The sequence below is a fragment of the Lactuca virosa genome, chromosome 2, assembly GCF_052849685.1.
Source record: "Lactuca virosa cultivar CGN04683 chromosome 2, Lactuca_virosa_CGN04683_v6, whole genome shotgun sequence".
NCBI lineage: Eukaryota > Viridiplantae > Streptophyta > Magnoliopsida > Asterales > Asteraceae > Lactuca > Lactuca virosa.
The window spans coordinates 259039703-259050291 of record NC_136427.1 but is presented as its reverse complement, the minus strand read 5'-3'; the positions used below and the strand labels follow the sequence as shown (position 1 = coordinate 259050291).

General features: G+C 40.7%; 1 pseudogene; it reads right to left on the bottom strand.

Moving 5' to 3' along the window:
• Positions 1–5402: 5402 nt before the first annotated feature.
• On the bottom strand, positions 5403–5520 carry LOC145161856 (5S ribosomal RNA; annotated as a pseudogene).
• Between the last annotated feature and the right edge of the window lie 5069 nt (positions 5521–10589).

Here is a 10589-nt window from a genome sequence, read left to right as displayed (position 1 = left end):
AAGGGGGAAAAGGGAAATTTTGTGCTTGTGACACCTCATGTTTGCATGGTGATTTTCCATGCAAACATCACCTCAACATCTCTCTCTCTCTTCTCTTATTGCTCTCGGCCGAGACTTCCACCACCCCACCTCCATTTCTCATTTCAAACTACTTCAAACTCTCTCTAATAACTCCTCCATCTCCTTTATATTTTTGCAAGTTTGTGGGTGTCTTCAAGAGGATTTTTCATCAAGATCATCATCCTAGGTAAGATCTTACAAACCTAAGTTGAATTACCACATCTTTACACTTAAATTACTCCTCTTATACCCATATTTTTGTGGATCGTGTTTCTTAGAACCATCCAAGTTCGAAAACCTCTTCAAGAGGCTTGCTAAAGCCGAGATCTTCTTGAATCTCTTCATCAAACCGAATTCAAACCCCAAGGTGAGTTCATACCCCCCCTTGTTTTCGGTTTTACCTTGTTTTGGGGGAGGATACAAGTTTCTATGTGTTAGATCTATGTATTTGTGCATGTTTATATGTGTTTTTCTTGATTTAAGTGGTGATTATGTGATGAAACACTATAGATCTCGAAATTTTTAACCAAAAATTGTGATATTTGTAAACTAAAACACTTCACACAACTTATCATGAAGATAAATGTGTTAAACATGTGAAGATTCATACGAAACTAAACAAAATCTTGAAAGAGGGTTATTTTTGTCAAATAAACAAAAAGTTGAGACTTCTATGCCATATACGGTTTTACAAGGACTAAAATGGTCTCATTTACATAAAAATGGGTTTTTATAATATTCATAGTTTCCAAGGGGTTAAAAGTGAAATTTTTCGCATAATGGGCCATAAAATGGGCCTTACGGTTTTCTTGGGCTTAAAGTGTAAAATTTTTGGTTTTTTGTGGACTAAAATGTCATTTTATACAAGTTTGAGTCAAAAATGTGAATTTACGGATATAGGGGCTGAAAATGTCACTTTCCTCAAATTTGGGCCAAAAATGTTATTTTTATAAAAATTGGGCCGAAATTGTCATTTTTATCAAAAATGGCTGAAAATGTAAATTCTTATAATAAAGGGGCCTAAAAGAGCAATTTAAATATATTTGGGCCAAAGATGTTAATATTTATGATTTTGGGCCAGAAATGAAGTTTTTAAACAAAATGGGCCACAAAGGTCATTTTATTAGAATTAAGCCCATAAAATGAAAACTTTTAGCCTCAAGGGACATAAAGTGTCAAATTTTCCAAAAATGTGACTAAATTGTATATTTTCGGTCTAGTGGGCCAAAAATGTCACTATTACAAAAATTGTATATTTTCGGTCTAGGGTTTTAAGACCACACTACTTTTATAATCAGAAAATATCGGATTTTCTAGGGAAAATACATTTATATACTACCTCTTACTTACAACATAAACATACAGGATTTTTCGGGTTACTTACTCATATATTTATTTTTTCTACAATGGAAACCACACATGCATTAGTACTTGATTTGATACATCATTTTCAAACTCTTTTGCAGAAAATATCGGATTTTCTGGTGTTTTACTAACGATACAAAACTTTTCATCCAAATACACTTATGAACTCACCAACATTGTTATGTTGACCCTTTTCAAAATAACTTGTATTCTCAGGAACTCGTTGAGCGGAAGAATCAACAAGAATATGGGATTTTGTTTTGTGTACTATTAAACATCATACATTGAATGTTTTGGTCATGTAATTTAAAATAGTGTACTTGATGTAAACAATGACAGTTGTATTATATTATGCATGGTGATGATGATGTTATGTTTCATTTATATTCATTGTGATGATATTTCAAGATGAAGTCACGCGCAAGCCCCCAGACGTTTCCGCCGTCTGGTTCGGGGGTGTGACAGATTGGTATCAGAGCATTGTTTATAGTGAACTGGCATATCCAATCATACTTGATATGCAACTATAAATACAATGGGACTAAAACACTCTGAATAAAATGCATACCTAGGTACACATTAAAACAATAACACTAAAAGTCTCTAGAGGAAGTGGAACACTGTGATTAAACCCGGGAGTTATGTAGTCATATTGGCCTATTGGGGATAAATATAGTCTGATCAACTATATTTATTCAAAATATGACCAACATGTGTTTAGGGGTAATCATGGCGGGAAATTGACCTAGAAACATACCTCGTATCCAAAACTTCTCAGGAATTCAAACACAAATAATTGAAATACTATAGGAGTATTTTGAAATTTTATATACACACTCCCTCTACACACTTCTCACTCCCAGCTTCTCGCACAGTCGCCATGGATGGAGCACATCAGGGCGTTCTTTTCTACCAGAACCTAGTGGTCCACGGAGTAGTTGAGGAAGACCCCGTGGTGGAGGAGCCCCCGGTGTCGGGCCCGAAGAATACATGGAGACGGAATATGAGTTTGAGGAATCCGATGAGGTCACAGAGGAGAGTGGAGATACGAATGAAGTACCTAGTGAACCTCCTACTTCCGAGACAGTACATGATCACTCCACAGCGCCACGGGATCCCGTAGATAGGACTCACTCCCTAGAGGAGGAGGTTGCCACTCTTTGGCAACAACTTTTAGCGACAGAGGCCCGAGCTGTTCAGGCCAAGCACGAGAGGGATGAAGTAGTCAGAGAGATGGCCGAGATGGCTAATCTTGTCGCACGACATTTCGGCATATGATATTGTTGGCAGACCCATCTCATTTTAGTTAGCACCTGTTCATGTACTATCGTTTCGATTTTCTTCTTTATGATTTACTCTATGTACTATCGACCATATGTTTAAGTGATTAAACTACTCATAGGGTCGTCATGCAGTCGGATCATATGTTTTCCCCATGTACTGTATGCCTTTTTGGCAAATTTTCATGTATTAAAAACGATTATTATTAATGGAAATGCTCTATGTTTTATCGTGATGTTGTTATATGCTATGTGTTTTATTTCCTTGTTTTATGTTAATACATGGAATCACTTAGATGCACAAATTGATTCGCCGAGTCTGTGACATTTTGAACTAGGAATGCGATATGTACTCAACATCTTTCCGTTCTTTGACAGAAAGATGCCTCAAAGACCCAACCGTGGAAACAACGCAACACCGACCCCACCAGAAATAAACTCAGTTGCATTCCAAGCAGTAGTGTCCGCTGCGGTCACTGCACCACTTGCGCAGATTCGCAATGGAAACAACGGAGAAGGCAACGAACAGGGAACCAGAAGCACAAATCAAGGAACAAACCACGGAACCACACGAACCTGCACCTACAAGGACTTCACCAACGCCAAACCTCGAACCTTCAATGGAACATGAGGCGTAATAGCCCTGAAGCGATGGATTGAGAAGGTGGAATCAGTTTTTGAAATCTGTGGGTGTCCGGATGGGTGCAAGGTCAAGTTTGCGGCCTGCACATTTATTTATCAAGCTCTCTCCTGGTGGAATGGTCACGTAGAGGCCATGACCCTCCCGGTGGCGAACGCAATGCCATGGGAAGAGCTTAAGGAAATGTTGTTGGCTGAATACTGTCCAAGGGGCGAAATTCAGAAGATGGAACAAGAGCTGTGGAACCACACGGTTCAAAACTCCGATATCGATGTATACATATCAAGGTTTAGTGATTTGTCTCTCTTATGTCCCGGAATGATCACATCTGAAGGGAAGAAGATCGAGAGATTCATCTGGGGATTAACCACGCCAATCCAAGGGAATGTAATTGCAGCAAACCCTGAGACGTATGATAGTGCAAAGAGGCTGGCCAAGAAATTGTACGATCATGGCAACAAAAAGGGTGCCAATACAGGAGAAGCGAAAGTTAAGAAAGAAGGTGAGAACAAGAAGGGGAAAAACAAGATGCGGAAGGGAAAACAAAATTCTGAATCATCAAAGAAACAACAAACTGTGACTGTCCATGCTGCTACTCAAGCTACCAACACACCACATGCTCCAACCTCATCCACACCAAATAATCCCAAGCAATACTCAGGGACCATACCTAAGTGCAGCAAATGCAATTTTCACCATCAAGGAGAATGTACAGAGATGCACTGCACAAGCTGCAACTGAAAGGGTCACACTGCAAGGTACTGCAGAACATATCCGCAACAAAACCAACAGTCAAACAACAACAACAAAAACAAAAACAACAAAAACAACAACAACAACAACAACAACAACCGCAACAGCAACAACAACAACAACAATGTCGGGGCCAGTTACACCTGCTATGGGTGTGGAGAAACCAGCCATTTCCGGTGCAACTACCCCAAAGCAAACAATCAGGGGGCAGGAGCAGCAGGAAGAGTGTTGACAATGGGTCAAGGCGAAGCAGTGCAGGACCCAACAGTTGTTACTGGTACGTTCCTGCTTAACGACTCGTACGCATGCATCTTATTTGATAGTGGAGCGGAGCGAAGTTTCGTTAGTAATAAATTAAACACTTACTAAATCAATAACCCCAGAAGCTCAACGAAGCCTTCACGGTGGAAATGGCTAATGGGAAAAGTGAAACAACCAAAGATGTCTATGTAGGGTGCACATTAACACTAAACAATCACTCCTTTCAAATAGACTTGATGCCAGTAAATATTAGGAGTTTTGATGTGATAATCGGCATGGATTGGTTAAGCCCCCACCATGCTGATATTATGTGTTACGAGAAGGTCGTTTGCCTTCATCTCCCCAATCACGAAACCCTAATAATCTATGGCGATAAACATGGCGCCAACCTTCGCCTTATCTCGTGTATCAAGGCACAAAAGTGCCTACACAATAAGAACTACGCATTCCTCGCTCATGTGGTGGATAAGACCAAAGAAGAAGTAAACATTCAAGACATTCCAGTGGCACGTGACTTCCCGGATGTATTTCCAAAAGATCTTCCGGGAATACCCCTAGAAAGACAGGTCGAATTCTGCATCGACCTAATACTAGGAGCCACACCAATTTCCAAATCACCCTACAAGTTAGCTCCCGCCGAAATGCAGGAGTTATCCAGTCAACTAAGCGAGCTGCTGAGCAAGGGATTCATCCGACCAAGCTTCTCACCCTGGGGAGCTTCGATCTTGTTTGTCAAGAAAAAGGACGGATCCTTTAGAATGTGCATCGATTATAGGGAACTAAATAAGCTTACCATCAAAAATTGGTACCCACTTCCACGAATCGACGATCTGTTCGACCAGCTTCAAGGAGCTAGTTATTTCTCAAAAATAGATCTGAGATCCGATTATCATCAACTCCGAGTTCGAGAAGAGGATATTCCCAAAACTGCCTTTCGAACACGATACGGTCATTACTAATTTGTCATGATGCCCTTTGGTCTGACATCATCCCCCATTTGTAACATCCCCCTCTGGTACGTATCACAATATTGTTCGCTTTGGGCCACTCGACACGAGGACTTCCCAGGGGGTCACCCATCCCGGTACTACTCCCGCCCGAGCACGCTTAACTGCAGAGTTCGCATGGGATCTGCTGCCCTCACAGATTTAAAACGCGTTGTGACAATGAAGGTATCCACACCCCTTATAAGGAGTGTTTAGTTCTCCTTCCTAGCCGATGTAGGATCAGGTGCAACCCACCTTCACCCCCCATTATAGGGTTCGACATCCCTGTCGAACACATCGACCTGTGTCCTAGCTTTGATATCATTTGTAACATCCCCCTCTGGCACGTATCACAATATTGTCCGCTTTGGGCCACTCGGCACGAGGACTTACCATGGGGTCACCCATCCCGGCACTACTCCCGCCCGAGCACGCTTAACTGTAGAGTTCTTATGAGATTTGCTGCCCTCACAGATTTAAAACGCGTTGTGACAAGGAAGGTATCCACACCCCTAGGTCAGTCTAGGGTGACAAACCTTACCTTCGACAAACGGTCGACCGACACACCCCCGAACCAGACGGCGGAAACGTCTGGGGGCTTGCGCGTGACTTCATCTTGAAATATCATCAAAATGAATATAAATGAAACATAACATCATCATCACCATGCATAATATAATACAACTGTCATTGTTTACATCAAGTACACTATTTTAAATTACATGACCAAAACATTCAATGTATGATGTTTAATAGTACACAAAACAAAATCCCATATTCTTGTTGATTCTTCCGCTCAACGAGTTCATGAGAATACAAATTATTTTGAAAAGCGTCAACATAACAATGTTGGTGAGTTCATAAGTGTATTTGGATGAAAAGTTTTGTACCGTTAGTAAAACACCAGAAAATCCGATATTTTCTGCAAAAGAGTTTGAAAATGATGTATCAAATCAAGTATTAATGCATGTGTGGTTTTCATTGTAGAAAAAATAAATATATGAGTAAGTAACCCGGAAAATCCTGTATGTTTATGTTGTAAGTAAGAGGTAGTATATAAATGTATTTTCCTCAGGAAATCCGATATTTTCTGATTATAAAAGTAGTGTGGTCTTAAAACCCTAAGACCATGTATGAGTGTGTGTAAGTTTTGTATCGTCACGAGTGTATTAGTATGTCGTAATGTTCTGATAGTATTGATCTCTATGTGAGTCGTTACAACCATGCTTGATAATGACTAATTCGCCTGTCATGGCGTCTGTCGGACGCCGGTTTGTCGAAGGTAAGGTTTGTCACCCTAGACTGGCCTAGTCTAGCTGTAGTGAACATCTTAGGTGTGGGGTGTCACCCCGTATAGATCTATACTCAAACTCCCGCTATCCCTCCAGGAGACTCTGGTTATAACTACAGGCTACGATCATACACTCAAAGGTGTCAACCGACAAGTCTCACTAGATCCTTAACTTGTTCTCGAGTAATGTAATTCACCAAGTATAATGTTTACGTGTATGTTTTAAGTTTTCAATCCAAAAATATGTCTATGAATGTACGAGACCCAACAGACATGTAGAAGGACCACTAAGGTCCAGTAAACATGTAATCTTTAGTTTCGGTGCAATAAACATGTATATGGGCCACTAAGGCCCAATAAACATCTAATGAATAATTCAAGCCCAAAAAGCATGTAAATGGGCCATTAAGGCCCATTAACCATGTAACGAGAGTACTAAGCCCAATGAAAATGTTAACATTGTATTTAGTCCATTTGTCATTATTACGCTGTTTGTTTTTTATTAAGGATTTACCAAAATAACATAGAAGGTCTAATTTTTGTAATAGTGACATTTTTGGCCCACTAGACCGAAAATATACAATTTAGTCACATTTTTGGAAAATTTGACACTTTATGTCCCTTGAGGCTAAAAGTTTTCATTTTATGGGCTTAATTCTAATAAAATGACCTTTGTGGCCCATTTTGTTTAAACACTTCATTTCTGGCCCAAAATCACAAATATTAACATCTTTGGCCCAAATATATTTAAATTGCTCTTTTCAGCCTTGTTCGAATTTTAAGCAGTCTAACCATATTTTTCGGCCCATTGGGCCTTTATGAAGGTTCACGGCCCATTAGGGCAAATGAAACCATTTATGGCCCAACTAGACCTATTAGAAAATAAAAATGGATTATTTCAGGCCCACATGGTCCAAAATGCTAAAGTTTTATGAATGTGGTCCATTTAGAGCCCAATTAGGGTTCCTAGGCCCAAGATAGTCAAGTTGAAGGTTTATTGGTCAATTAGGCCCAATAAGAGAATCCTAGTTCATATTAAACTGGAACCGGGATTTCTAGGGTTTCCAACCCTTAATTGAACATATGAGATGTATTTGAATGAGCATAGAGTATAATATTCACTTAGAGTACAAGCTTTTACAATGGATGATGTTTACATGAGAATAGAATTTCTTAGCAAAATGCCAGTTGTGACATCATCCCCCCGTTAGAGGGAATTTCGTCCCGAAATTCTTTCGAAAGATAGGTTCATGAATGAGAAAATAGGCGAGGGTACTTCTGCTTCATCTGGTCTTCGCGTTCCCAAGTGAATTCCGGTCCACGCTTGGCGTTCAATCGAATCTTCACAATCGGAATGCGGCTCTGCTTCGTACGCTTCACTTCCCTATCCATTATCTCGACTGGTTCTTCGACGAACACGAGATTCTCGTTTATCTCGATCTCTTCCAAAGGAATGACAAGAGTTTCATCTGATAAACACTTTTTCAAATTCGAGACGTGGAACACGGGGTGTACATTGCTGAGCTCCGAAGGTAGCTACAACTTATAGGCTACCGGACCAATTCGAGCGAGAATCTCGAACGGTCTGATGTATCATGGGTTCAGCTTTCCCCATTTCCCAAAGCGAATCATTCCTTTCCAGGGAGAGACTTTCAATATTACCCGGTCTCCGACTTGGAATTCTAGAGGTTTTCGTCGTTTGTCAGCATAGCTCTTCTGTCGATCTCGTGATGCTTGAAGTCGGGCTTTGATTTGTATTATCGGTCGTTTCCCGAATGATCTCTGGCCCTGCGAGAGTACTGTCTGGTGATTGTCCTTTCACTAGTTGGGTGTCACCCACCTCAACCCAACATAGAGGCGATCTGCATTTACGACCATAAAGAGCCTCAAAAGGAGCAACCTTGATGCTCGTGTGATAATTGTTGTTGTATAAGAATTCAACCAAGGGCAAGTGGCTATCCCATGACTTGCCGAAGTCAATCACATAGGCTCGGAGCATGTCCTCGAGCGTTTGGATGGTCTGTTCGCTTTGGCCATCTGTTTGAGGGTGGTAAGTTGTGCTCATGTCGAGCTGCGTTCCCATTGCTTTCTGAAGAGATTGCCAAAATCTTGAGGTAAATCTACTATCTCGATCCGAGATAATCGACACTGGCACTCCATGAAGTCTTACGATCTCCTTGATGTAGATTCGCGTCAACCTTTCCATCTTGTAAGTTTCTTTTATTGGCAGGATATGAGTGGATTTTGTTAACCTATCGACGATTACCCAGATAGCATCCAATCCGTCTGCTGTCTTTGGTAATTTGGTTACGAAGTCCATAGTAATCCTTTCCTATTTCCACTCGGGTATCGCTGGCTGTTGCAATAGTCCCGAGGGCTTTTGGTATTCCACTTTCACATTGGCGCAAGTGAGACACCTGCCCACGTAAGTGGCGATCTCTGCCTTCATATTTGGCCACCAATACTGCTGCCTTATGTCCAGGTACATCTTATCAGAACCCGGATGGATGGAATATCGCGTCTTGTGGGATTCGTTCATGATCATTCCTCTGAATCCCCCAAGTTTAGGGACCCAAATTCTGTTCATGAAATAGTAAGCTCCGCCCTCCTTGACTTCAAAGTTCTTGTCCATCCTACGCATCGTTTCATTTGCGACGTTCTACGGCTTCAATGCATCTGTTTGGGCTTCCTTGATTTGTGAGGTTAGGTGTGATTGGATTGTTATGGTTAAGGTTTTCACCCGACAACCTGAATATTCTTTTCTGCTCAAGGCATCGGCTACCACGTTAGCCTTACCCGGGTGGTACTTGATCTCGCACTCGTAATCATTTAGCAGCTCAACAAATCTTCGCTGCCTCATGTTTGATTCTTTCTTATTCAGAATGTGCTGGAGGCTTTTGTGGTCGGTGAAAATGGTGCACTTTGTACCGTAGAGGTAGTGCCTCCAAATCTTTAGGACGAAGACCACCACTCCCAGCTCGAGATCATGAGTGGTGTAATCTTCGTGCGTCTTTAGTTGCCTGGATGCATAAGCTATCACCTTTCCGCGCTGCATGAGGACACAACCTAGCCCTTGATTTGAAGCATTGCAGTAGACCATGAAATCTTCGGTTCCCTCTGGTAAGGATAGCACTAGGGATGAGCATAAGCGGGTACCCGCCTCTTTTGGTCAAAACCGGAAACGCTCCCGGAACCGGCGGTTTTGAAATTATTGGAACTGCTTCCGGAACTGCCTAGATCAGTTCTTAGAAATTTGGAACTGCTCCCGGAACCGCCAAGACCGGTTCCGGTTCTGGGTACCCGGTTTCTTGAATTTTTAAATTTTTTATTTCATACAACAAGTGGAATTTAGCAAGTAAATATGACAAAATGACAAGTTACAAACTACAAACCGTTCCAATTCCCAACAAAAATAGCACAAAAACAAAAAAAACCATAAAAAAAACAACACAACAACAACTAAACAACACAAAAACAAACAAATAACAGTAAACAGCAACAGCTACGTATCCCCTCCAAATGTATCATCCATATTGCGACTGATTTTTGTAATGAAATTAAACATAAAAATTCAAATTAGAATAATAAATATTTTCCAATAACATGATACACAAAATCTAAGTCCATTCCCATATGGTCAAAAATATGAACTGCTAAGGCCAACCAAACTTCATTGCTGGAAAGTAAAAATAAGACAAATAAATGTATAAGATAACTTTTATATCAACATAAAATGATAAAATAGTTAGTTACCTGTGAAACACAAGAAGCATGTTTTGAATTTGATGGTGTTAAACTCCACCAATAGCTATGTTCCCAACTCCAGCCTCCATATATAGCTTCCCTCTCATCTTTCTCTTTACTTTTCTCACAACTCTTATTATGATCATCATCAACAACATCAGCCTTAGGAGTAACAACCCGAGGTCCACCACCACTAGTGAACCATGAAT